Source organism: Aotus nancymaae, unplaced genomic scaffold (genome assembly GCF_030222135.1).
Source record: "Aotus nancymaae isolate 86718 unplaced genomic scaffold, 86718_ANA_hifiasm-v0.15.2.pri h1tg000048l, whole genome shotgun sequence".
NCBI lineage: Eukaryota > Metazoa > Chordata > Mammalia > Primates > Aotidae > Aotus > Aotus nancymaae.
This window is the reverse complement of record NW_026988462.1, coordinates 8,250,794-8,277,246: the sequence shown is the minus strand read 5'-3', so window position 1 is coordinate 8,277,246 and position 26,453 is coordinate 8,250,794. Positions and strand designations below refer to the sequence as shown.

Below are 26,453 nucleotides of genomic sequence, written 5' to 3'. Positions count from 1 at the left end.
AGTATTCTTCATGGCAGATAGTAAAATGCAGCATTTTTAAAACAATTTGACTATTGTTCTCAACTATCTTTGTCAGATACGTTTCCAATAGTAGTGTTCGGTTAGTAGTTTTAATACATACTGAATATATACACAGATATAGAAATATATAAATGAAGGATGTATACCAGTAAAAAAGTTTAAGAACCCAATGTTCATTCCACTATTAATAAAAGGGCAACAGATTTGAACAAGGTACTATTTTAATTTCATTAGCATACTTGTTGTTGCAAAGATCGGAATATTCAGAGATAGGCCTTCTTACCTCAGTTGTCCCCTAATTTATACGGATGGCACTGAGAAAATGCAAACCATTTGATTCCATAATCCCACCCTAGGTGTCCAGCCTGAGGGAAAAACAAAGGCGAAAAGAAAGTTTATGAGCAAAGATTTTCATTTTGGCATTGTTTATAATGACAAAAATCTGAAGCAAGTGTTCTCAGGAAGGGAAATTATTAAATTATGGCATATCTACAAATATAACCTTCAGTAGCCATGAATATCATGGTTTTTGGACACTGATGATGTGGACAAAGTCTTCTGGTATAAATTTAATTCAAAAAAGACCATAAAATTGTATATGTATTAATATGATAATTTCGTGTACATTCATCATAGAAAAAACAGTCAAATACAATATATCAAATATTAATCATTTTGTTATGCAGGCTTATTAGTGTGTATGTCTGTCTAATTCTTTGTAAATTTTGATCTCTTGACATTTTTCAAATCTGCTTTGTTCATATTTATCAAAGAAAATATGTAATGAGGTATGTTGCGGTTGTTAGCTCTGAAAAGATTTATATATCCTTGTTTTTGGCTTACAATGAAGGGGTGTTCCAAGAACTGCTACCACATTTAAAATTCCATGTCTAAAGTAGTATGAAGAGAAGGTATTCATTTACATCATGTTTTGGCAACTCATGAACAATCTTTTAAATGCAAATAGCTGAATGCATATTTCAATGTTAAAAATTAAAGCATTTTCCAAGTGCAGATTTACAGCAGTGTAGTTGGTGTAAGCATCTGTGAAAGAAAATTTATCATGTCAGAAAATAATTGAAATTGTGACGGAAAGGTTCCTAAGAACAACCTTTTTATCTGTGGCTTAAATAAATGCTTTCCATTTCAAAGGCAACTCTAACTGCACCATATAGCTCAAGTGATCAGTAAAAGTAGACAACTGACTTCTTCAAGGAGTTTTAATTTTTATGTGATTTGATCAACTCACAGACTGTAAATTCCACTGTCAGAGCTAAACATATGCACAGGCCTCTGAATTCCTGTATTCCAGGCATCGAGTAAAATATGTTCATGTCACTAGCTTCTTTCAAGTAGTGTTTATCATCATCTCCCTGATTGCCTAATATAAGTTTACAACCAGTCTCCCAGGTGTACTAGTACATTACAGCTCTCCCACAGATATCATAAACAGCGACATCTTTGGTAATGAATGTCAGAATCCTGCCAGCCTAAGAGTATATTATCCATCTCCATGTTTCATTGCTGACATACCAAGTGAGAAGCTCATTCCAAAACCCCTTAGTCAAACAAACCTTCAGATACAAAGTTGACGGTAGTTGTATGAGGAAGGCGTTTTATAAATCCAATCAATTATAAAGACACTGAAAATGTCTCATCTAAATCGCGTCACTGTCTTAGTCTTTTTAATTTTTTTTAAATTAATGTGTCTCCTACTGTGGAAATTTTTGAAAGGATAGGATTTTAAGGCTAGAAGGAATCTTAAAGATGGCAGTCTAAACATTTAATTTTTCATGTTAAGAAGCTTAAAGAAGAATGTTAAGAAGCTTAAAGAAGAATTTCTTTAAAATTACCGTGGAAGCTAGTGACCTATTTAGAACTACAACTAAAGTATTTTGACTCCCTGCCTGATGCTAATTTCATTAGACCAGGCTAGCTCACCAAATAACTTGAACTTTTCCAAATTAGTCTGTTTAGAGTAATCACATTTTACATATTTAAAAATGAATTATCTATTTCTCCTCCTTCTCTTCCATTCCCTCTCCTCCTTTCCTCACCTGTCCTTCCTTCTCTCCTCCCCTATTCCTCCTTTTTCTTTCTTCTTTTCTCTTTCCTTCCTTTTATCTATCCCTTTTCACCTCCCTCCCTCCTTCCTGTTCTACTTTTTCTGTCTCCTTTCTTACCCTCTCTCTTGCTTCATTACTTTCTTCCTTCCTCCCTACCTCTCTTCCTCCTTTTTCCCATTTCTTTTTTCTTTCTTCTTCTTTTTGCTATACTTTACGTTCTGGGATACATGTGCAGAACGTTGAGGTTTGTTACATAGGTGTACACATGCCATGGTGGTTTACTGCACCCATCAACCTGTCATCTACTAGATATTTCTCCTAATGCTTTCCTTCCCCTTGCCCCTCACCCCCCGACAGGCCCCAGTGTGTGATGTTCCCTTCCCTGTACCCATATGTTCTCATTTTTCAGCTCCCACTTATGAGTGATAACATGCCATGTTTGGTTTTCTGTTCCTGTGTTAGTTTGCTGGGAATGATGGTTTCCAGCTTCATCCATGTCCCTGCAAAGGACATGAACTTACCCTTTTTTATGGCTGCATAGTATTCCATGGTGTATATATGCCACATGTTCTTTATCCAGTCTGTCATTGATGGGCATTTGGGTTGGTTCCGAGTCTTTGCTATTGTGAATAGTGATGCAATAAATATATGTGTGCTTATGTCTTTATAGTATAATGATTTATAATTCTTTGGGTATATACCCAGTAATGGGATTGCTGGGTCAAATGGTATTTCTAGTTCTAGATCCTTGAGGAATCACCACACTGTCTTCCACAATGATTGAACTAATTCACACTCCCACCATCAGTGTAAAAGCGTTCATATTTCTCTATATCCTCTCCAGCATTTGTTGTTTCCCGACTTTTAATGATCACTATTCTAACTGGCCTGAGATGGTATCTCATTGTGGTTTTGATTTCCATTTCTCTAACGACCAGTGATGAGGAGCTTTTTTCCTTACGTTTGTTAGCCACATAAATGTCTTCTTTTGAAAAATATCTGTTCATATCCTTTGCCCACTTTTTGATGAGGTTGGTTGTTGTTTTCCTGTAAATTTGTTCAAGTTCTTTGTAGATTCTGGATATTAGCCTTTTGTCAGATGGATAAATTACAAAAATTTTCTTCTGTTCTATAGGTCACTTTTTCACTCTCATAATAGTTTTTTCTTTCCTTCTCTCTTTCTTTCTATGCCTCCCTTCCCATTTTTCTCCTTCTGTTGCCTCCTTATAGCCTCTTTTGCCCCAGTATCTTGGTAGTATTTTTACTCACATCTCTATCTGCACTTACTTTACAGAACACATTTTGATAATGTCTTCTATATAATTTTCTCTCACCTAAACATTGATTTTGAGAAGGAGGTATATCGGGGCTAGTAATTTTTTACTGCCCTTCAGTTTTCTTAATTTACTGTCTTAAATCCAATGAGAGAACCACAAAGGTTAGAATTAATTAATAATTCTATTTAATTGATAGTAAGATTCTTTTCTGAATTTTCTAGATGATTAGAGAAACAAAAATTTTCCTTAATGCACTTTTAAGGAATTATAGCACTAGTTTTAGATTAACTGACTTTGGTTTTTACTTTCATTATGTGACTGTTTATAAATGTTGGGGCCTTTTCACACATGAATTGCAAAATGACAATATATTGATGTACATTAAAATCAAGAAATCTCCAGCATGCTCATCTCTGTTGATCAATATGAAAAGCTCTATCATGAATAATGTGACAAACTATATGAAGAAAACAATTTTAGACAAAGCTATTAAGTAGTTTTCTCTTCTTCTTTCAACACATAAATAAAAGCAATTGCTTTGCAGCTTCCTAGCTGTATGAGATGTGCCTTAAGGTGTTAGATGAATATAAATATGAACAAGATAATACTGGGCCTATAGAAAAGCATAATCAGGAATTCTGAATTAAAGATAGAAAAATGTAATGTAATAAAATATTAGTGTTTGTTAATGGGGGATCCAAGTTATTTTCTTACCATCGATATTTAATAATGTTATTTAAAAATACATTTAAAGTGGATCTAATCTATATTTACAAAATTGTATCAATTTGTAAATGTCTGGGGTACTTTATTAATTGATTTGACCAGCTTATTTTTGCAGTGGCCAGACAATTTGCAAGTGGTCCAGTTCAAAAATAGATTTGATTGATTAGGAAAAAGAGAAGGAAGATTTTGTGGAAGAAAGAAACTTCTGTTCAGTAGAAAATAATTAATGGCTACATATGCCTCTATACAAAATTATAATGATAAATACTCCTGAGACTATAGAAAATATGATATAAGGATAACATGTATATTACATTGTAGAGAACTTTTACTTTTGCTGTGTGGCCATTGTCCCTACAACATCTCAGAATAGTAATCATGTTAATAAAATAATGAGAACACTAAAGTCCAAGAAGGCCAGAAGACTTACCTAGTTGGGTGAAGTATGGCAGGTGGACTAGTAGGGACTACTAGCTGGTTCTAAAATGCAAATGTAGAAAGTTACATAAATACTCATAGAACTTTAGATTTCCATATTGGATATAACAAACGAAGATTCAAGTAAGTAAGGATGTATACATATGGTTTATTACAATGATGTTAATTTTAAAATAATTTTTATGAAGATTATAGACAAATACTGAGATTATAGTATTAAATAAATAGAATATATGAGAAAAATCTTTTAGTAACCATAAGCATATTTTTAAAATGTTTCTGAAATGCTTGTAAGATGGTACATAAAAATGTAGAAATGAATCCCTTTTGGCAAGGTAGTACAAGACGGATGGTTTTGTATCTATACATTACTTTCCAGTGTTTTAAAAATATTATATGAAAAATATACTATATTTACTATGGGGAAACTAACTTAAAAACATAAACTTGGATTAAATAAAAAAATACGATTTGAAAAAAACTGCATGAAAAGTTAAAACATTGATAATATGCATGTTTCCTTTTTTGTGTTGAATTCTTTTTACTCAATTTCATTTGATTTTCTATTTTTTTCTTATTTTAGATACTAGTTATGTTGTTAACATCCCTCCTTAGAAGTTGTCTTCTTTGCTCTGTTAATGGTGTCTTTAAATGAACAGAAGTTCTTAATTTTAATGAAGGCTATTTTATTGATTTTTTTCTGTTTCAAAAAGTGTTTTTGAAGAATGTTCATGACCATACCAAGCTCATGAGTATTTTCTCCTACCCTATTTTCTAAAAGATTTTTACTTTGCACATGTATGCCTACTAGTCCATATGGAATTCATTTTTGTGTCATGCAAATTGGAAATCAAGTTTCATTTTATTTTTTCCTCAAGGATATTCAGGTGCTCCAGTACAATTTACCAAAGACATTATTTTTTCATTTCATTCCAGTGGCATGTTTGTGTTAGATCAAATGACTAAATATTTGTAGGTCTGTCTCTGAAGTCTATTCTCTTCCATTGATTTATTTCTCGGTTCTTTTACCAGAAAGGGTCTGTTTTAAATACCATTGTTTTTATAACAAATTTCCACTTTTAAAATTTTAATTGACACATAATAATTGTCTATAATATGGAATAAAGTGTGATATATCAATACCTGTATACCATGTGTAGTGATTAAATCAGGGTAATTAGCATATCCATCACCTCAGACATTTATCATTTCTTAGAGTTGGGAACATTTAATATCCTCTCGTCTACCTATTTGAAAATACAAGTCATTGGTAACTATAGTCACCCTCCAGTGCTATGGAACACTAGACTCTATTCCTCCTATCTAGCTGTAATTTTGTATCAGTTAACCAACCTCACTATGTTTTGCCCAACCCCCACCTACGTTTTCCAGTCTCTAGAAACTACTATTCCACTTGCTGCTTCTATAAGATCAACATTTTTGGCTTTTACGTGAGTGATCACATGTAATATTTATCTTTCATTGCCTGACTCATTTCACTTGACATAATGTCATCTCTTATCGTTCATCTTTGCAATTTGGTGGTTTTCTGAAGTTATAAGTTTTGATTACTTTGCTTTCTGGTTTGTATATTTGCTCTACCAGTGACTTGTATACTTTTGCATTTTTTCGTGATGGTAATTACTATCTTTTTTCTTACAGATGTAAGACTCTCTTGAGCAATTCTTGTATGGCAAGCCTATTTGGAATTAGTTATCACAATTTCTGCTTGTCTGGAAAATACTTTATATTTCATTCCTGAAGCATACTTTCATTAGGTACAGTGTTCTTGACTGGCAGTTATTTTTTTCTTTCAGTACTTTAAATATATCATTCCATCCTTTCCTGGCATGTAAGGTTTCTGCTGAAAAATCTGCTGTTAGGCTAATAAAGATTCTCTTACATGTGACTCAATGTTTTTCTCTTGCAGTTTCTAGAATTCTCTTTCTGTCTTAGAAATTTGACTATATTATGCCTCAGAGAAGACCTTTTTGGATTAAATTTATTAGCATATATTTGAGCTTTCTAAATCTACATATCCATATCTCTCCCAACTTTTGGAACATTTTCAGTTATAATTACATTAAATAAGTTTTGCCTGCCTTTTCTCATGTCTTCTTCTGCAACTCCTGTAATACAAATATTTTCTTGTTTAATGCTGTGGCACAACTGTAGACTTTCAAAATTCATTTTTTCTGTTTATTTGCCTGGGTCACATCAAAAGACCTGTTTTCAAATTCAGAAATTGTTTTATTCTGCTTGATCTAGTCTGTTGTTTAAATTCTCAATTGTGTTTTTTATTTTATTCATGGAATTCTTCAACTCAAGATTTCTGTTTCTTTTTTTTATACCTATTTCTGTTAAGTTTCTCATTCAGATCATGAATTGTTTCTCTGATTTTGTTGAATTGTATCTGTATTCTCTTGTGTCTCAATGAATTTTCTTAAAATACTTATTTTGATTTTTGTTTTCTGATGATTTAAGCATGTAGGGGAAGTGTGGGACTGCTCTGGGTATCTGAGGTACTATTTTCCTAGAAAGTAGGGTACAGTTTCAGCTCAGGGATAGGAGATGTGACTACTCTGAGTGGCTGTGGCACCATTTTCCTGGGATGTAGGGTGCCACTTCAGTTTCAGCTTAAAGTCTACGGCACAGCATTTACTGGGAAGGATAGAAGGAGAGGCTCCGCCAAGGCACTGATTTTACAGGAGAGCGTGTACAGCTGTAGCTGGGATCTCAAGGCACCATGTTTCGCAGTGATTGGGAGGGGTAGATAGAGTAGCAAACTGGCTCATGGATATGGAGCCGTGGGATGGAGGTGGTTCAAGAGCAGCTAAGCCTCTGGCATGGAAAGATGCCATGGACAATGGCCTGTGGAGCAGGACACACTCAAGTAGTAGTTCCAGCTCTAAGATGGGCATAAGTTGTGCCAGCAACAGGGGTTGGGACACAGTGCCAGCTTCTTCATCAAGGAGAACACAGCTGTGCGAATTCCAAAACGCTCCAACTGGGCTTAGTGTCTCCAAGGGCTGCAAGTGTTTCCCACTGGTAAGGCTGGAAATGACCAAGATGGTGAAAAGGCTGCTGGGATCCTTCTGCTTACTTTTTCCTCTGAGGGAAAAGTTCTTCCTGGCTTGAGCTGGTACTCGCTGGGGGATGGAGACTAGATGGTCCCTTCTATTCTCTACGTGGCTCTCATGGGTTGTTCTACAGGGTTTCTGCTACTCCTTTGATTACCCTTGGTATTTTTCTTATTTTCAACAAAATGTTGTTGTCTATTTGTTGTTTTGGCTGTTTTTGTGGGGAGGATAAACATTAAGAGCTTCTAGTCACTTTGCAGATGTCATTCTCTATAACAAATCTTTAGATCAACTGTGAAAGCGCTTTCCTTTTATTCTGTTTAAAGATTGTCACAATTCTTAGTCCTTTGCATTTCATAACTATGTTATAATTAATTTGCTAATTTCACAACAAAAACTAACAAGCAAAAATATCTGCTCTGGTTATGATTGGGATTGCATTAAATCTGTAAACTAATTTGGCAAGGACTGACTTGATAATATTGAATGTTTCAATTCATGAACATGGTATATGCTTATACTTCTATAAGTCCCCATTAACTACGCATAGGGATTTATATTTCTATACTTAATATTTTACATGCTATATTTCAATGAAATATTTAAAAACCAGTAATATGCTTCATATATACTTATTATGTAATAGTACCTAATAAGTGTAAATATTATTTACAATGTGTCTGACCCTGTGCTTTCATTCAATTTTTAGTATTTTATTTTCATTACAATATTGTGAGTAAATGTTTTGGTTATTTTCATTAAATGTAAGCATAGTTATCTCAGTTTACATTTAAGGATGTAACTTATCTAAGGTTGCAAAGGTGGTTTGTGATAGTGACAGAACCCAAATCCAGGTCTGCCAAATGTCGAAGCCCATATTCTTAAAGGCTATACTCTCTAGTTTTCAATAGATGCTCCATTTATACTTGTATAATTTGAACTATAGCAATGGGTGAATTTTTACATTTGTATTTCCCATATTTATTGCTATTTTTTAAATAAATATTGATAAGCCTTCGGATAAAGATGTATTTAGAGAGTAGTATAGTTTGACAGGGAGTGCTAATTTAAGTGTAAGGTGTCCTAGTGATATAATAGATCTTTATATATTACATTATTGCTTTGAAAGCTTATTTCTTTAATATATATGTTACAACAATATTTGGAGTTTTTAATATAATGATTATCTTGTTGCCCCAGATCCAATGTCTTTTTCACCAACTTATTAATTCTATAAAATAAAAAATAAGATTTTGCTTTCTTTATATTTTATGTTAGGTAAAATGATCATATATCCTGGTTTTCCAGGGGCAATCTGGGTTAATTTATATTTACCCCATCTAACGATTAAAATAACCTCCTTTAACTCTCACCAGAGAAAGGATTTGAAAAATCATATGGATACCTTAATATTAGGTGAAGGTTTATTTGCTTATTTTTTAATGCAAGGAAGACTAAAATTTTTCATCTTAATGTTGACTTTTCTATATATTTCACTTAGGCTCCAAAAATATGCCTCTCTATGACTTTCTATGTATTTAAAATTGACATACACTTTTAAGTGTTATTTTTCAACTAGATTGCAGTTTACCCTTCACAACATAAAAATGCATCTCATATGTATAGTTTAGGCACAAGATTCTCCAGTTTCTGTATGCATATCAAAATATGTGCTGATTTTATGTTGTTGAATTATATTGCTTTGTTTTGCTTTTTTTTAAAAAATATTACATTGCCAAACTGAAATTTCAAAATGTCAAATAGAAGTACCCTTAATGTAGTGAATGTATACTAAATAAGTGAAGATGTCCAAGTTACTTGGTCATATTGACTGATATCAACTATTAATCATACCAAACCTGGTTTGAGAGGAGAATGTGATTTGTAACCTCAGTTTTCCATGATGTCGGGTTCACTTGTAAACTTGCTTAGTATTTCCATCACCAATCTTACTGGTTGTGATAATAAACAGTAAACAAGTTTTTGAAAGGAGCTAGCTAAAGCCAGGAGCAAACTGTTTCTGCAGCCTCATCCCAGAACCACAGAAATTCTAGAAATACACTGACATTTAATAGAACGGTGTTTTCTTAACATTTTTGTAATTATAAAAGCCCACTTGGGGAATTGTCTCATAAAAATATGACTTTGCTCAAAGGTATGTTTAAATTTGCCCTCTTGCCAAAATGAAACTGGAAGAATTTTCTGGCAGTTTTTTAAGAGACATGATTTGGATGTTATTGCTGATGGTTTTTATCTTCTGCTTTTATTTTATTTTTATGTTTTTCTCAGCTCCTACTGTCTTACAGCCCAAGTGGTTTTGTTTGTTTGTTTTCCCAACTCGTGTCAAATAATGCATGAGGCAGCTGGCCCTTCCCTCATTTGAGTGAACCAAAACTGTAGGACCAATTTTTTGTTGTATTAATAGTGAAACGTAATTTATTTTTATTTCTTTTTTTGATCATTTTAATTAATATTTGGAAAGAAGCTTACACTAAATATGTGAACCAAAATCACTAGCTTGATACAGAAATTTAATTTCCACATTATTCAGATAATTTCTCCATTTGTTTTAGGATCATCTTTTCCTCTCATGTGAATGGAGGGGGTAAAGTAAAAAAATATTTTGTCATTGAGAGTTAAGAAATTTCCTCATTTCAAAAGATATTTTTGCATTATGATTATAGGTGCATTCACATTCGAGGGGAAATAGATTGGTGTTGGTGTTTTTTAATGAGAAAATGAAACAGCATTTAGATTAAAAGGGAAATATTAATGTTAGTGAAAATGAATTGTACTTCCTTTTAAAAAAGAGAACAGAGAAATATGGCCTAAAATAATAAACATGAAATTGAATCAGTGAAGGAATATATTTTTTCAAAGTGCTTTAGAGAAAAATTTAACTGCAAGGAAAGACTTTATCTGTGAATGACATTACTCTAAATTTTCTGCTATTCATAAAGTCCTGAAGTTGATACAGATGCTTGAGGTATTTTTACCTGTTTATTTTCAGCTGACTTAGTCACTGGAGGCAGATGTGTAAGGAAGGAAGTCTCTTTCAGTGACTCATCAGAGAAACTCGAAATGAGTTTCCAGGAATAAAACAGCAGAATTTTAAAGGAATTCTCTTCTTATATTTTGTGCACCTGTCAACCTCAGACTGGATAAATTAATTATGCTCTGATAGGATAGCCCCAGACAGCCAGCCTTTCAAGATCTATTATTCTCTATAATCAATATAGCAATTTAGCATTTAAACCTGCCTCCAAGCAAAAGGGCATAAAACCAACTGTGAAAACTCTTTGTATCCTATTCATAGTTTCTTGTTGGCAATGGAAAATTATTTTTAAAAACTCACAAATTAAAAAGAAAAAATATGACTATTATTCTTTTCAAATTGAACATGAAAGTTGAGATCAACCTTTAAACTTCTAAATTCAGGCAAAGGACACACAGATTGATGAAGATAAAAAGTGTTGATTTAAAGTGGGAAAAACCATCATTTTTAATTAAAGAAAATAAAATATTAAAAGTAAATGTACCAAGCAAAAATTATAGAATTAACATTATCAGAATGACATGAATGATCTCATACACTAGGCAATACTTCCATATTAAAAAATAAATTATATAGATATATAATGTCAACAGACAAATTAAATTTTAAATATATGAAATACATTAAGTTATGCTAAACAAATAACAATAATGTTTAATAATTTCCAGTAATAAAATCTCCAAGCCTTTCTTTCTGGTATTTATCAAATTTCACACACAAGAGCTTTAAACATTAATGACAATTACAATATTTAGAAATACTAAGTTTGAGTAAAATGTATTGTGTACTAAGCCACATATGTACAATTTTTATGTGGAAAAGTGAAGACATAAAAACTTTAAAACCATCCCCAGTTTGCTTATATTTTTCTTCTTCATATGGTGAAATCTCAACTTAACCTTTCCATTCCTTTTCCCAGAATTCTTATTTCTTGGTTTTATTTCTTGGTTTACTTTGTTAATATCAAACTACTCTACAAATTGGATTACCCATTCTCCATGTGCATATTTCACCTTGTATGCATGTATCAAAACATCTCATATACCCCATATACCTAGTATGTACCCACAGAAATTAAAAAATTAAAAAAGACTATAAATACTGAAGGTGACAGGTGGTACAATGTAAATGAAGTTTAGAGGTATGCAGCATTTAAAATAGATGATAAAATATCTCCAGTGGGCAGCCTTTTCCAGTACCCACTATTACTTCTGGCTATATTTAAAATACGAATGCTCTCATTTTTGAAATGAAAAAAGGGAAAACAAGATGGAAAATAAATAAATAATTTAACTATAGGGACCTCTTTAGATTGTAAGCTTAATTGAATAAGGTCCAGGCTGCAAATATAAAAGTATTATACTTGTTTCTGATTCAACATATCAGGTCAAAGAAAATACAAGAAATGAAACTATACTCACTAAACTGCAGCTAATTTCTGTGTGGCTTAATTACTTATCTAGTCATGCTAACAGAGATAGAAAACCTTTTTTATTTTTCTGATGTTGCAGGTTGTGAAGATCTGTATTTCCTCTTTAAAAATTATCTTTGACTCAAGTTAATAATTCGTATTCAAGCAAAACAAATTGGGGTTTACCGCTTTGCAAGCTGTTCTCTCTATGGGTTTGAAGGGAGAGTTCACCTCTGTTTAGACACTTGAACCAAAGCCAAGTCAATTTAACATTTATCTAGGTATTTCACTATGTTAATGCCATTTTTTGGCATTGAAATGACTTAATATTTGTATGAATGACCATCATGCGCTAGTATATAGTGTTTGAATGTTCAGCAAATGAGAACAATGCCTCCTTCAAGAAAAATAACAAACTAGAACTTATTACCCATTAACAGCAGAGGAGAAAATTAAGTCTGCTAAGAAGAAAGTATCCTTCCATTTGACATCCTCAAACAGTTTGCCTTTTTCTGATTTGACTTTCTGATTTCAAGTGATTTTAAAAACCTCTCTTTAAAATAAGAGTTTTAGGCAGGACTGTAAGGGTAAAAAGCGGAAAGCTGCTTTTAACACACACACACACACACACACAGATAGTTCTTTTTATACACCTTGATTTTGGAGGCTTAATAGAGCTATTTATCTACAATATATAATATCACTGGCAACTATAATTCAAGTATACTGAATGATTCCCCATTTCTTAAGCCAGAAATATCTATTCTTCAAAGAAATAAAAAAGTTTTTGTTTTTAGTGTTTCGATTTTAAGCATTTTAAATCCATAGGTTGTGAATTTTTTATCTTACATATAATTTGATTCCATTTATTTTACTTAGATATTTATTTATTATTTAATTCCAATAATAGAATGATTATTCAAAAAATGAACATATAAGAATCTTAGCTAATGTTTTAATGCATTCTCAGTAAGAAGGAAGCATTACTATCCAGGTCAACAGCCTATATTATTTATTAAATTACTTCCATGGGAATGGGTTCTTTAGCCCCAAATAATTATGTTCTCTCTATTCAGTATACATGTCTCTGATAATACCTTTGTCATTTTGAAGAGTAGTTGGTAATATCTGTGAAGTTTACGGCATGTACAAAGTGAGAGTGAAACTATAATTGTATTAAATTACAGAAATAACTAGGTATCAAAATGGATCTCTTTTGTCTTGATATTCAGTCAGGATCCAGAGGCCAAAAGTAAAGAATATGTTTCAAGTAACATATTCTGATGGCAGGTATTATCTATGTAAGACCTGAAAAAGGAGTAGGAAAAACCTTGCTTTGAATCTATGTTTTGACTCATGTTTAGGTATAGAGGTTGTCAAAACTCAGTAAAGGTACACAGATGATTTTTGCATTTATTTTTAATGTAAAAACTACTTGATTTATGGCACTTGGATAGATAGATCAATATGTGTTTACATCGTTATCAGCAGCAACAACAGCAACATAACCAGCATAATTATTTTCCTGATAATATTTGGATCAGTGAGGCAGAAAAGAAACACATATCCATCTGTTTTTACTGTTTTTATTTTGCTTTGGTTTGTTTGTTTATTTTTAAGCTCATCTTTTAGAAAAAGCCAAGGGATTAATATCCCTACCAATGTTTGAGTTAGACTCCCACCCATTACTACTAATCTTGGAACATAATCAAATAGAGTTCTAACTAGAATGTGGAGCACACTATGTGCAGAAAGCAATGCTGACAGTGCTGTTTAGATGTTGTGATAATCGTGAATATTACATATATTCATACTTATGTTCCCAGGACCAGAATTCTTTGAATTCTGAAACAGAGAGAATCTCTTTACGTTTTGAAACAGCAAACTGACACAAGAACAGAAAATCAAACACCACATGTTCTCACTCATAGGTGGGTGTTGAACAATGAGAACACATGGACACAGGGAGGGGAGCATCACACACTGGGGTCTGTTGCGAGGGACTAGGGTAGGGAGGTTGGGGAGGGATAACATGGGAAGAAATGCCAGATATAGGTGACAAGGGGGATGGAGGCAGCAAACCACACTGCCATGTATGTACCTATGCAACAATTCTGCATGATATGCACGTGTACCCCAGAATCTAAAGTACAATAAAATACATATATATAATTTTTTAAAAATTGAAGAATTGAAGCACACAGTGCAGCCCAATATATGATAGTTTGAGATTTTTTGTGTCTCTCCGTTGGTTTGGGTGATCTAAAACCAGGTAGCCAAAAAGAAAAAAAAAAAAAGAGAGAGAGAAAACAATTAAATAAAAATTGGGATCTTAAAAGCCTTCTTAAATTCTTTAAAGTCACAATTGGTCAGATTAAACAGATATGTTTAAAGAAAAAAAATCTTGAATAACAGTGAAATTTGAGATGCTTAGCAACCAAGAATTTCTCCAAAGTTATTTACTTCGCAAAAACAGAACTGCCATAATTTACTTGCACATAGGAATATAATTTCATCTGAAGGAGCAACTAAGAGTAAGATAAAGCCTTAGGGTAAAGACAAGAAGAAAGCAACCTGTTTTTATTTTGATTTAGATGTGGCGTGGCAGAGCATGAATATTGCTGCACTGGGGTGAAACATAAGGGATCTTGCGATGAAGTCTAGATGTTAAACTCATTTGGTATTGAGAAACAGTAGGAGGTAGGAGGTGTAAGAAGAAATACTGCCGGTGCAAGAATAACGTGAGAAGAACCAACAAACAAAAAAAAGGAATTATGAAACTCTCTATGGAAATAGAAAACTAATCAAAATGTAGACCAGTTGGTGAGAGAGAGAAAAGAAGTCAAGCAAGTCTCTCAAGACTTTTCCTGAAGGGCAAACTAGAAGTAAGTTTTAGCTGTTTAAAGAGTTTATCATTTTCCAATTAGTACTACAAGATACTAATATGTGTTAATTTAAAATATTAAAATATTCAGGGGTTTCTCTGAGATTTCACTGTTCTAATATAAAATTAGAAATCTCCAAAAAGTGAAATACTGTAAATTGTTTCCCAAACTTGTTTAATGAAAATCCATTTTTAATTGTGAGAATTTGGTGTAATATTTCACAATATCATCTTGGAAATACTAACTTAAAGTACGTGTGAAGAGTGAAGGAAGAGAATACTGCCTATCGAAAATTTCCATTTCAACAAACCCATATTGAAATGGGAGCAGCTTTTTCAGCACTGTAAATACCGAGAGAAGTAAGTTACAGTCCTTGCCCTTAAGAGCACATATGTGGTCTCAGAAAGAGGTCACAAAATAAGGATTAACAGAAAAAAAAATAAGAATGACCAGATAATATATTTGTGGGATCTGCAGGAATCATATTTTCTCACTTGATAAAATTGAAGAAGAGTTGATTTTATATTTAAAGAGCAAGAAAATTTTTAAAAAACTAAGTTACTTTGTAAGAGGAAGATAAATGGAAAAAAAAATAGCTTAAAGGCTAAACCAGTGGTAAGGCTCAAATTTGCCAGTGACATCAGAATGTTAATTATTTCAGAAGACGTCGTGAATTTTAAGAGAATTTTGGGTTAGTTCAGCTCTTTGAAACAATTTTCTTTCATTTCCACACTTGGCATTGATTGCTCTACTCAGTGATCTCTCCATCCTGGACTCACATTCCCAGGAGATTTCTTGACTATTTCACTGTGTCTTCTTGGAGTCTAAGTCCAAGAAATGCTTTTCTAGTTTTTAAATGATTTAACCTGTTTGGAATACTAAACATTGTTGGTCACTCCCTTCATTGACATGTCCTTACTTTCCATGGTCATCTCCATTCTTTCTACTTTGAAACTTGTATGTCTTCTTCAAAGGGTTCTCTCTTACTTCTAAAGATTCTCACTTTTACTTACTATTGTCCTCACTGTAGTGACTATCCATGGCTGAACTAATTATACTCTCAAGGCTTTATTTATGACTGTTTTGATTAGACCAAGTGAATATTCTTCTGATTTCTAGAATAGGTATCTGCATACCTACTAATCATCTCAATCAATAAGCCATGTAAAGTTGAAATTTGCATAATTGATGTTACCGTTTTTTTTCTGCCATTTGTTTCTGCGTTTATTGATCAATATCAATTAATACAACCTTCAGATTAATTTTCTTACAACACAGAAACCTGTTAGATAATACTGACTTTAACCTGTAGGCTATCATATTCAACATGATCTCTAGCCCATTATCAAACCTGTTATTTTTAACTTGTTCTCAGAACTAATTTCTGTTCTGTCACCTATGCCATTAGTGTATTACTTTAGTCCTCATAATTTCTTACCTAGATGATTGTACCAACCAACGAAACCCCTATTTTGGTATTGCTATTGTAACGTCAGAAACTTTGGAATTTGAGTTGGCTACCTGGAAGTAGCCCTTTTGACATGTAGACATTATGATTCAAATCTATACAAAATTTAGGCTTTCAATAAAATTATACGGTAATGTCCCCAAACAGTTTCACCCTCAAGGCATACTCAACCCCATGAGTGTGGGATCATATAGGGCTGTAGAAGATAGACATGCGGAATAGGTCCAAGCTGAGGGAATGGAGAGGAACCATCTGACAGCTGAATCACACAGTCAAACCAGATGACTCAATCTTTCTGAGCAAAAGTGCTCTTTATCAGCTCCCAATTTTGTAGAACCTTGAATGGTTTGTCTTTCGGAATCTCTGGTTTCTTCAACTTTATACAAACATGTTAAAATTTATGTAGGCTGCAGCATAAGTCCTGCTTTCCTCTCCAGAATCCACAGGAATGCCTCAGTTAACGTTTTAACTGTTCTCCCAATGTATCCCACAATCTATGTACCTCGTATTTAATGACATCACACATTTATGATGATGTCATTTGACACTGTGACTGATTCCTTCTCAGAGGCAAATATGGCCATAACTAAAATCATAAAAATATTTTTGTGGCTCTTAGTCTAATTACAAGACATATAATTAGTACACTTATGCATATATATTCAAACAATATACAAGAGATGACAAAATAAAATTTGCTCATAATCATGGTTCAATAAGGGGCAGAGTAAGAGGGAGAGTTAGGCCACATTATGCTCATATGATTTGATAACAAAGGGAGAAGTTGTACATTTCAAATAGTTTACAGTCATCAGAACAGCCATATCACAAATGGCTTGGAAAATTACATATGAATCAAAGTATCCTGCTGCGTACTCTTCAATCTATAAACCACCCTCTGTCTTTTCATTCAAGTGAAATTTTTAAAAATAATGGTTCTTTTCTTTTGAGTATAATATAGTGATGCATACTGATTCTTGATAGCATCAAAAATGTAGAAAACCTAATGTTGAAGATTAAAAGCAACAATAAGCCAACTACATTATACTTTTAATTTTGATTTATGTATTTCTGTTACATTTTTCTATCTCTATAGATTTAACCCAAGAGGCTAGAGGGGAAAAAAAAAGCAGAATGATCCAATATAATTAAATGTTCAGGAATTATTTTAAAAACTTAGTGAAACAAAGATTCATCCTCAAAACTATTTATTTGAAAGGAATGAATAAACAAATTATTTTTCAAATACAAACGACAAAAAGGAGATGCTTTACCATAAGGAAAGAGAAAAACTGCACAACTAAAGATAAACAAAATATATAAAACATTATATAAAATATTAAATAAAATTTTCTTAATATACATTTGAAATTTTGATATAAAAGATTATATATATTTGATAACAGTCGATAAAATTTTGTATATGAGTATATGAAGTTACAAGGCAAAGGAATTTGTATGAATGAGATCTGTTAAATCTACAATTAATAGATAATTTTCTCTTTTTTTTTTTGAGATGGAGTTTCACTCTTTTTGCCCAGGCTGGAGCGCAATGGCACGATCTCTGCTCACTGCAGCCTCTGCCTCCTGGGTTCAAGCAATCCTCCTGCCTCAGCCTCCTGAGTAGCTGGGACTACAGGCGTGCACCACCATGCCCAGCTAATTTTTGTATTTTTAATAGAGACCAGGTTTCACCTTGTTAACCAGGATGGTCTCGATTTCTTGACCTCGTGATCTAATTTTCTCTTTTTTTACAACCTCATAACCTCCTGTGAGTTTTTAGAAATTGTTTAATTTTTTCTCTATGTTCTGGCACTGTTTAAAATCCACAAGTGAAAAATAGGGAGCTAATTGGTACAAGGTTTCTTTTTCAAGATTATAAAAATCTTCTACAATTAGATTATGGTGGTATTTGCACAACTGTATTAATATACTAAAAAGCATGAAATTGTACACTAAACCTGTGAACATTGTGGAATGTAAATTATATCCCAAAAAACCTGTAAGATGGTATATACACATCTGTCTCTACCATATTTTCACTATGAACATATGTGTAAATAGTAGATAATACTCCCAAATCAACAGCAGCAATTTATTGATAGAATAAGACATCCTGATTACATAGGGTTTATCTCAGAAAAGCAAACAATAATAAACTTTAGAAATCCTCATTGAAATATATTTAAAATCATATTTAAATGATAGTCTGAAAGATACGTAAAAGTACTTAGCAAAAGTCAGATGTTCATTCTTTATTTGGTAATGAAACATTTAGCTCATTTTAGAATAAAAGAAAATGACTTAATCTTATAAACATATGGAACAAAAATCTACTTAATTAAAAGAAGAAAAAAATTTAATAAAGTCAGCAATGAAGAAATGATTTACCATTACCATTGAAAATGTCCTCTGTTTATACAAATAAAATTATATAAATACATGCTATCAGATAAATACATATAATTTTCAATTTTAATTTAAAAATTAGACATGTAAGAATATGAGATTTTAGAATGAAAGCACATATTGCATAAAACATAAGCACAATGTATTATTATATAAATGTATACATTAATACAATATATAGATATTTAATAAATATGTCAAAATATATATTACATATATCTATATTTCATAGACTAGCAAAATACATCTGCTACATGGGTTGCATTCTTGACTTGGTAAGATCTATGAGAGTAATACATTACAGTGCAGCCAAGAAGGAGAGTATTACGTCTGTAACATTACTAGTAGGAAATGTATTTCATATCCAATTGTATACTATAGTGGAGAACATGGAGAATAATATAAGTAATCTTCTTGGGCTGTGGCTGAATCACTTTCAGTAACTTTATTTGATTTTTTTCATGAATTGATATTTTTGTACTCCCCTTTATTTCCTGTAAATTGAGTATTTGGAATTTATATGGGGCAATAAATAATACGGTTGGGTTTCTGTTTTGTTTTTGTTTTGTAATGGTGGTAAAGTATCTCCTGCTTTTCCTTTTTACAAGTATTCTAGGAAGATTGTAATGAATCTACATTCATACCATCTCGCTGTAAAACAATGTATACATTTGCTAACTTACTAAGCAAAATTTGTATGATCTGGTTTTAACTTTATTTATTTTAATTGCAGTTGGACTAAACATTTAGAAATAGTTTAATAATTCAGATATCTGAATAGTCTGGACTTTTTAAAACATTTTTCTACTAGAGTACGAGTCTTTTCTTTTTGACTTGCAAATATTATTTTTATATTTGTTGACATTTTTTTCAATGTGTGATTTTAGAGAAAATCCTTGATGAGATATTCATTAATATCCATTATATGACAGGCAGTACATAGAGACCTAAGGTACACAGTTGCAATCTTCAATGAATGTACAGATTGTCAGTTAATGCAGACTTGAAAATACCCAGTCTCAGTATTAATGTGATAGGTGCTCCTTTCATAACAAGCAGAAGCTACCAGAGAGCAAAGACAAGCGTTTAACCACATTTATTAATGTAGCAATTTTTTCCTCTTTTCCTAAAATTACATGCTTAGAAAGTCATTGCCCATCCAGAGAGCAATTAAATATGTACTAACCTTTTGTTATAGATTATCATGTGTTCTTAAAACAGTGTTAATCGTCTTTCATTGTAGTGCACTGTGGTCTGAAATGTCACCTGTACAATTTCTGCCCTTTTTAATATGTTGAGATAGCCTACGTATTATAGTCTGGTGTATAAGCAGATTTTTAAAAAGTATTCCCCTATAAACAGGAGAGGAAAAGAGTTTCTCATTGCTATTTCTAAAACAAGAGAGAAGGAAAGGAGAGACATGGGGAATGTTTTAATCTTTGCAACAATCATCAGAGATCAGATAAGAGAACTGACTGCTCTCGATATTTATTTTTTTGTTGTTAGCACAATTTTAGGATCTCTGAGAGAAAAAAAAAAAGTGGAGAGGCAGAGATCTTGTGGAGGGCTATAGTGCTTTCCTAGCCCCTTTTGATGGTGCCGAGTATGTCTTTTTTGTCACGTGTGTATAAATAGCTCCACCAATTGTTCTCTCAATCCAGCTCCATCAGTGATAGCGTCAACATTTTTCCAGAATTTGAAATATTTGTTCTTCTGTCTTACCATGTGGATGTGGTTAAAGTTTGATTTTTTTAAAAGCTATGTATGGCCGGGCGCGGTGGCTCAAGCCTGTAATCCCAGCACTTTGGGAGGCCGAGGCGGGTGGATCACGAGGTCAAGAGATCGAGACCATCTTGGTCAACATGGTGAAACCCCGTCTCTACTAATACAAAAAATTAGCTGGGCACGGTGGCGCGTGCCTGTAATCCCAGCTACTCAGGAGGCTGAGGCAGGAGAATTGCCTGAACCCAGGAGGCGGAGATTGCAGTGAGCCGAGATCGCGCCATTGCGCTCCAGCCTGAGTATCAAGAGCGAAACTCCGTCTCAAAAAAAAAAAAAAATAAATAAAAATAAAAAATAAAAGCTATGTAGATTTTTTACTAGATGTCTGGGAGGAGCACTGGTAGGCCTTTTTACGAGATCAAACTTGTATAAGAAGCCCAATTACACATTATAAAAACTAAATTAGATTATACTTTACCCCAGTTGGAATCTCATTGTCTTAAAATAAATTGTCAACACTTTGTATAGCCTAGAAATTCATTTTAAAGACCCTGGCATATTTTCAAACACATTTCTAAACTTTTTCGTGAATTGCAGTCTGTCCTCAAACACAGATGATTATTTTCAGTTGCCAAAACTCTGTTTTCCTCATTCTTCTATCAAATCTAACATTTATTGAACATCTCCTCTGTGTCAGACACAAGTACCATATAAGGGGCAGGTGATATACAGGTGGATAAGTCATAGTGCTGAATGCCTAACTTCCACTAATGATTGTAGATTGGCTCAGGAATCACTTCCCCTGGCAAGCCTGCACAGAGTCACTCTCAATCAGCACATAGGCTTACCTGGATTATGGCAATCATCACCTGCTATTGTAACTGCTTGTTTGCTCTCAGAGGACTGGGACTCAGCATCTTTAGGGGCTGGAACAGTACCTGGAATATCTGAAAATGTTCCTTGACATTTAGTAAAGACTGTATTTAAGAAATAAAATTACATTCTATGTCCAGATTAAAAAAAGAAAATAATAAATATAAAGAGTTCAGAGTTCACGAGAGCAACAAGATGGGATCCAAGGTACTAAAACAAGATTTATTTACATCATCAAGAAAACAGGTAACTGGAAAATTAAGAGAAGATTAACACTGGCAATGGAAATATGAGATAAAAGATAACTTCTATTTAGAGATCGGTGGCATAATTGGTAGTAAATCAAGCATACGGGACTTCAGGAAAGCTGCTAAGGATAGTTCTTTCAATTAAAGGAAGCTAAATGTTATATAGACTTGGAAATGCAACACATAAATTACAATGGTTATCTCAATGTCTTTCATTCTTTAAATTTATGAATTTTCTAATAAAATTATATGCAAATAACATATTAGATCTTAGGGTTGGTTATTTTGTAATTTTTTCCCAAAAATGATACACAAAAGTGTACATAACTACATAAAATATTATCCAATGCCACCCAAGTATTATCTGCATTTGTGCAGTTATTATCATAGTCAAAATGATATAAGGGCTTATTTATTCATGAACTCAGTTTCTCAGGATTATGTTTGTTATATATACACCTTTTTAAAAATATGGTTTCTTGAAAACCTCCAATGTTTCTGAAATGAGAATATCACTGGGGTAAGCAAGGAAGATAGTGATTCTTCTGTACACTTCTTAAAATCGTAAATATAAGACTGAGAAAACAAAGTAAACTCTGTTGCTAACCCCTAGAACATAACCTAGGACAACATTATTATTTAGCACATATAGTAAAAAAGATAAAACAAATACCTGAATAAATATTGATATCGTCTCACCACATGCAGGCAGTTGCATACTAAACCCCCTGAAGTGTCAGAGCTCCTTGTGATCCTGGTGTTATGAAGTCAGCATGGCAGAGTTCCCTTCTGACACATCAGATTTCTAGAAAGTATTTTTCAGGCATAATCAGCAGGGAGCAAGCATCAAAAAATACTCTTGTAGTAACAGTATTCTGGGCCATTGGACATTCTGTCTAAAAGACTAGGACCTCCTCTTTCAACTCCTGCTCAGCCAGCAAGAGACAAAGGCCCACCCTTGGTGCTTGGCTTATTTCCCCTCAGAACTACAGGAGCATACATCACCCGGCAATAGATGAAAATGTAAGGGACAACTTCAATACGGTATCTTTAAGGAAGTGGAGATTCCTTAGATTTAATGGAAAAGCATACAATGCAATGATGAAAGAGGTGGGCTAAAAATATATGTATAAGCAATGATATATCAGCATCTGGACAGCTACCCTGACTTCTGCCAGTTGCTCTTTGTAGTGTGTGTGTGAGTATGTGTGTGGCGGAGGGAATGGGTAGTGGATGAGGGCCGGTAAGTTTACTATTTTCTGCATATTATGATGTTTTGACATCTTAAACATTGTTTCTAGCTAAGGAGAGACTGCCTCTCCTGCTGCTACTCAATTCTTAGAGATGGAAGTGCCTAGCCAGGAGCACACCTTTCATTTGCAAATGAACCAGTCCAGAGCCAGCCCTCTGCTATCTGGCTCTTATACCACAACAGGCAATATTCTTTTGCCTGAATCATTCCAGGGACAGGTACCAGGCGACTAAGGACCACTCTGTTGCTTAGAGCTCACTATAATTATTCAGACTAGCTAATCCTAAACTGATCACCTTGCCGTACCTTGCCGTACCTTGCCGGGGAAATTCAAAGCCTCGGGCCTAAACTTTCCCCTTGCTCTTATCTTCTGTCTTCTGACTACCCTGGTGTTTTTCCACATGGTCCCATTTGGTATCTCGTGTCTTCTGTCTACACAATAAAGTGAGCACAATAAAGTTTGTTTCTGGACCCTCTCCACTGCCTCCTCATGTGACCACATCTGACTGACCATCACACTAAAGAACATGAAACACTCTGTCCCCTTTCTGCAGGCACCCAGGAGTTCAGCATTAATTTCAAAAATGCAAGCAGAAAAGGCTCTAGGTTCATTTGTTTTTCGACTCCCTTTTCCCACAGTCTATCGCTTCATAGCAGGGATTCCTGACCTTTTGGTTTGTTATCCAGAATATGATTTTATTGGCGTAAATGAAGGAGAATTATTAAAGATAGCAATTATCTTAAATTTGTTAGCAAAATATAAACAAATCGTGATAGTCTATATTTATTTTTTCAACATATGAAACGATAAAATCTATAAGTGTAAGAACTGCTTTGATTACAAAGGATATGTATATGATATTTTGAGATAAAAGCAAATAACTGATAAGAAAATATTGGATTTCTGCTGGTGACAACATCACAGATCCTCATACAACGTTTGTGGTTTTCGGCCTACAAGGTCTGCTGCACGATTTCTGCCAAAATCAATACTGCAAATCAGTATGGCCCCTACCTCGCACACGTTTCCAGATCCCACTGTTTTTTAACAAGTAGATAAACCAGAAAGTCTCTGAATGGGCCCCAGCAAAATCAGTTAAGGTTTGTGATTGGCTGTCACGTTAATGTTGGTAGTAGAAGTAGTGAGAAAAGGAGATGGGTAAATGGAGCAAGTCTAGAACATAATTGTTCTCTTTATCACTGGCATATACATTAGCACAACACTCATAGATGAGATTCTCTGCCAGGCAAAAGTGGAAATGTCCCAGTTTAGAAACATTCTCACCTTATTTTACACATGACACCTTCCTTCTGCCTCAGATATGGAGAATTAAAATGATTTCCCTGGATTCTGGGAAATGTCATTCTACAAGGCAAAGGAAAAATGTGTCTGTTTTATAGTGAACCTTCAGACAGGAAAAGGCCAGCTCTCCTCAATGAGTATGAATGTTAGAGAAGTAGAAAACTATATATATATGTGTATATATATGTATGTATGTACATACATCCCATATATATGGATATATACATACACACATCCCATATATATGTGTGTGTGTATATATATATGGGATATATATGGAATGTATGTATATACCTATGTAAATATATGGGATGTGCATATATACATATATATCCCATATATATGGGATGTGTGTATATACATACATGCATGTATGTGAACATACATACATACACATATATGTGTGTATAAATACATATGTGCACACATATGTGTTGTGCATATGTACATATATATGTTGTATATATGTATGTGTGTATATACATATATGTGTGTATATATGTATGTATATACACACATCACATATATATGTGTATATATACATGTATATATTTATGTATATATATGTATCCCATCCTAAAAGCCATATCATTAAGGATACAGGAGTAGGCAATGTCTTCAGCACCAAAGTACATTCCAAATTTCTGAAGTACATTCAAAGTAAAACACAATATAATTTATGCAGTTAACCTTTGTGATTTATGGAAAGAGCATTTCCTTTGAGACGTGACCTTGGCTAGTTATCCATGGGACTAGCCATAGTAAAATCCTTCTTCAGTGAAGTAATAGTATAACATAATATGCATAGTCTGCTGTATTTTTCAACCTATTTAAAGCAATTTTCTCTTTTCAGTAAGTTATGCAGGACTTATTTACGTATGATCATTATGTTACTTGCCAAGATAATGTAAATATGAAGAATACCTAACACATATTTTAATTAAACATACTGTCATTTCAAGTCAATAAGGGCAGCATAGGTAGTGGTTGAGCACGTGATCTCTGGCTCAGTATCCCATCTCTGCCATTTGCCAAAGATGTGAATTTGAACAAGTCACTTAAATACTGAGTGTCTTAGTTTCTTCTATGTAAAATGAGAATGATCCCAACAGAACCTATCTCCTGAACTTGTTGTAAATATTGAATGGTTAACTGTATGATGCAGTTAAAATAATGCCTGGCATGTAGTAAGCACTATACAAATGTCATTTATTCATTTCCATACGTGCTACATGGTCATAAATAGAGCAACTCCTAGGTTTCTTTGAAATGTGCACTGTGCAGTGTTATCACTAATATCAACCAAACTTTTCTTGTCCCTCTACAACTGATTTAGTAAAGTTGTCTTCATATTAGAAAGGTTGCCTTAAATTATTTTATTATGAAAGAAAGTTTAGAAGAAAAGAGAAAGTTTGGAGTTTCTGTGGCAGGAGAGAAGCTGCTTTGATATAGTTCAGTAGATCAATCTCTGTTGCTGAGCGTGGGCCTCAGAGGAGATTAACTTGGGGCTGATTAGAAAGGAAAGAAGAATGCACTGGTGAATAACATTAACCAAATTGATGGTTGTGACTGAAGAGACCCACTCATTAGATAAATATCTTCTCTTTCCTGATATCTCTTTCTTTATATGACTGTAAACTATCAATTTTAGGGACCCACTTGATACAGTAGCTGATGTATTGCATAGTTTAAGAAGGCAGTTTTAGCCTCCAGTAGGAATTCAGAAATAACTGTAATTCTTCACTGTGCCTTCAAAGAACATTAAAATAAGATCCAAACATATAACACAGCAGTAGTTAACAAGATAGCTTCTCACCTGCTCCCCAGCTCCCCAGCTCTCAGCAATTCCATAGCCTCTTATGAATTTCCCCCTTACCCTGTGCATTTTTTGCCCAGGCACACCACTTCCTTCTTGTGACAGTCCCTCAATATGTCGGTTCTTGCCAGGAAGTTTATGTTTTCCTTCCACCATATTCTCTCAAAATCTCAGTTCTTTTGATGCCTGTCACCTCACATAGGTCCTCCAGCTCCACCACCTACAAGGCTGAATGGTGAAGTGGAAGCCATTCGTGGGCACTGAGATGGCAAAGAATTATCTTTTGTATTATTTCCTGTAAAAGGGAGGAGCTAGATTCCTGGTTTCTAAATGTCTCTGAAAACTCAGAAATACTCTGTCTGTTAATAACCAGAATATTTTGACCTTCCAAAACACAATGAAG

At 33.5% G+C, this 26,453-nt stretch overlaps 1 protein-coding gene across 1 annotated transcript in view; it reads left to right on the top strand.

Moving 5' to 3' along the window:
• Positions 1 to 26,453, top strand: part of GPC5 (glypican 5) — a 1,393,669-nt gene that overhangs the window by 1,082,754 nt on the left and 284,462 nt on the right. The window lies entirely within an intron of this gene.